Here is a 3,374-nt window from a genome sequence, read left to right on the forward strand (position 1 = left end):
AGAAACAAAGAGAGAAGAAAGTTAGAAAGAAAAGAAGAAAAAAAGAAATTCATGCTCAAGAACCAACAGTGTTTAAATTTTATATTCTAAAGACCCCCTCAACAAGAGGTAATAAAATGTCAGCCTCATTTCAATGAGACATGATTGACCCCTATTAGTAGGACATGTGCTTGGTTTGGGTGTTTCTAATGGTGGTGATGGATTTGCTCTTGTCCATCCACACACTCCCGCCCTGTCCTCACATAACCTGGGGCAGACATGTGCTAGACAGCTGGCTGGACTGAGCCTGTGGCCTGAACAAAGCAAATGTCACTGGCCCACACAAAGACTGAACCTGTGACCTTGTTCTCATTAGCTCCATGCCCTAAACACCTGAGCTAAGCAGCTACAAAAAAATGAACTCTGAGTAGATAGATGTCTGTGTGTGGGTGTCAAGGCCAGGTATAAAACAATATATGACAAGAGGCAAAAGAAACTGGTGCCAAGGTATTAAATGAGGATATTACATCCTCCTGGAGGTTATTTATCACATCCCATACCCCAGTGGCATTTTTAAATTAACAACCAAACTATGATCATCTTGAGAAGAATTTGATTTCAACTCTGAAATATGATTAACGAGTTTACCAACTGAGAAATAAAGAAATCTACATTGATATTCACACTCAGCCAGCATATGCGTATGTGAATGTCATTATTTCATCTGAGTGCTAGTGAGCTTTGGTATAACAGGAGGAATAGTGCTAAGAAGGGCGGTTGAGTAGAATTAAATAAGAGCCACAGTTTGTACGAGGAAGACAACAGAAGCTGTCTGCCCCAGCAAAGATTAATGAAATATCCTGCATGCTGAGTCAGTCACATTAGAACTTCCAGCGAGCATCCAGTCCATGTTGTGTGTCTCAGGACCTGTGGTCCGGAGTTCTACAGCCAGTGTGGGGCCCTTGCCTGAAACACACGCTCATGAAGAAGTCACTGCCATCCAGTGTCTCCTCAGCTCTGAACAGATAGTTCTTCTGATGCCAACTTCTAAGGTCACCAAGAAGGGGATGCCACTGCAATACTCATTGTATATGGAAAATCTAAGATCAGACAAGAAATATGAGCACAAGGGCCATATGAGTAGTTGCAAAGTGAAGACTTCACTTTGAGTGAGATACAGCTCATCCTTAAGCCCCTCCACTGTTTCATCTGAATAGACAGTCGTAGGAATGAGCTATCGCAGGATCCTGGTCACACCCTGAAACTGGTAGCAGATAGCAACTCTTTTCATATGTTGGATGACAAGAGTCATATTCTACCCAAAAATAATCATTGTTGAGCCCTTGAAAGATAGAATTCTCCCAATAATCATCTCAGTACTCCATTAACCTGGCCGGCTCTCTCCATCATCCATGCTTATTCAAGATCTTTCCTGCAATTGAAGAGACTACCATTTACTGACTATGTATACAATATCCATTTTATGTCCATTATTATATCCGTGTTACAGAACATGTTCAGAAAAAAACTGAGAAATTTCCCCAGATTGTAACACTAGAGAGCAGTGGAGACATTTGAACCCAGATCAATTTGAATCCAAAACTTATCTTGGAGTTCTTCTTGCTTCTCTGCAAATTCCACCCTTCCAAAATTGGCTGTCCTCCAGTTTTAGTATAAGCTTCAAGAAGATGAATTCGAGGCCTGTCTGCTCCACCTTCAGCAGAGCTGCTACCATGTTGTCTCAGGCGAACATCGTTGGGCTGTCAGCCTGAGCCTTGCAGCCGCAATGGCTCCAAGTCCAAAATATGGCAACTTTGAAAGATATTACCATGCAACTACAGTCAATCAAAAACATCCAGAAAATTAACCCAGTCTATGAAAATGGTAGCAGCAGCAAAATATGCCCGAGCTGAGAGGGAGCTGAAACCAGCTCGAATATATGTAATAGGATCTTTTGCTCCATATGGAAAACACTGATATTAAGGTACCTGAAGACAAAAAGAAATACCTTCTCATTGGTGTGTCCTCAGATCAAGGGCTTTGCGGTGATGTGCATTTCTCCATTGCTAAACAGATAAAGAATGAGGTGGCCACACTCACAGCAGCTGGAAAAGAGGTTATGTTCATTGGAATTGGTGACAAAATTAGGGCATATTTTCCAGGACTCATTCTGACCAGTTTCTGGTGAACTTCAAGGATGTGGGAAGAAAGCCCCCTACCTTTGGAGATGCATCCATCATTGCTCTCGAATTACTCAATTCTGGATATGAGTTTGATTGGGCTCTGTCATCTTTAATCGATTCAGGTCTGTTATCTCCGATAAAACAGAACAAAAGCCCGTCTTGTCTCTTAATACCATCGCAAATGCTGAGAGCATGAGCATCTGTGATGACATTGATGCTGATGTGCTGCAGAATTACCAAGAGTACAATCTGGCCAATATCATCTACTAATCCCTGAAGGAATCCACCACCAGTGAGCAAAGCGCTAGGATAAAGGCAATGGACAACGCCAGAAAGAACTCTTCTGACATGACTGATAAATTGACTTTGACATTCAAACGCAACTTGCCAAACCATCATCACCGAAGAGTTGATTGAAATCATCTCTGGTGCAGCAGCTCTGGATTAATGAAAATCAAGTTCCATCCTCACAAGAGGTAAAGAAGAAAAATTCAGCAAGCTGATTTTGTTTAGAGCGTACTACTGTCTTTGTCAGAAGAAATGTGGTTCATTGTTTGAATTACTACAGACAGATGTTTATAAATTACCTTACAATAAACAACTCACAATAAGAAAGAAAAGAGATGAATTCTTTCCAAATCACTCTATCTCATAGTGCACTTTCATTTTTGTAAATATTTATTTATTATTTATTTATTTATTTATTTGGTACAGAGTCTTGTTACATAGTTTGGACTCATGGTGATCTTCTTGTCTCAGCCTCCCCAGCACTGGGATTACAGGTGTGCACCACCACCACACCGAGTTTTGGTGGCCGGCTCGTCTGGGGTTCCCAGGCCAGTGCAACATGTGGTACCAGGGATCAAACCCAGGTCCTTGCCCTTTCCAGGCAGGCACTTAGACCACAAAGCTATCTCCCTAGCCTGGAATTTCACTTTTTAACTTAGCAGTATCGACTCAGTGTGTCAGATAACAACCAATCATGCCCTGTCTCAACACTCCATCTGTTTCTTATGCCAGTTCCTACTGTTATAAAGCAATACTCTGTGAAGTTTTATTGTTGCAATGAGAGAAAACCAAAAATATTGAAATTTAACAAGTTTTTTGACTATCTTAAAGTCTTTGGGGTTGGGAGTGGAGCTCATTGGTAGTTTGTCTAATACATGTAAAGCCTTGGGTTTGATCCCCAATACCAACATACATTTATGTTGA

At 41.2% G+C, this 3,374-nt stretch overlaps 1 pseudogene; it reads left to right on the forward strand.

Moving 5' to 3' along the window:
* The first annotated feature begins 1,712 nt into the window (after positions 1-1,712).
* Positions 1,713-2,711, forward strand: LOC101588797 (annotated as a pseudogene).
* The last annotated feature ends 663 nt before the right edge of the window (positions 2,712-3,374 follow it).

The sequence above is a fragment of the Octodon degus genome, unplaced genomic scaffold, assembly GCF_000260255.1.
Source record: "Octodon degus isolate 3935 unplaced genomic scaffold, OctDeg1.0 scaffold00121, whole genome shotgun sequence".
Lineage (NCBI taxonomy): Eukaryota > Metazoa > Chordata > Mammalia > Rodentia > Octodontidae > Octodon > Octodon degus.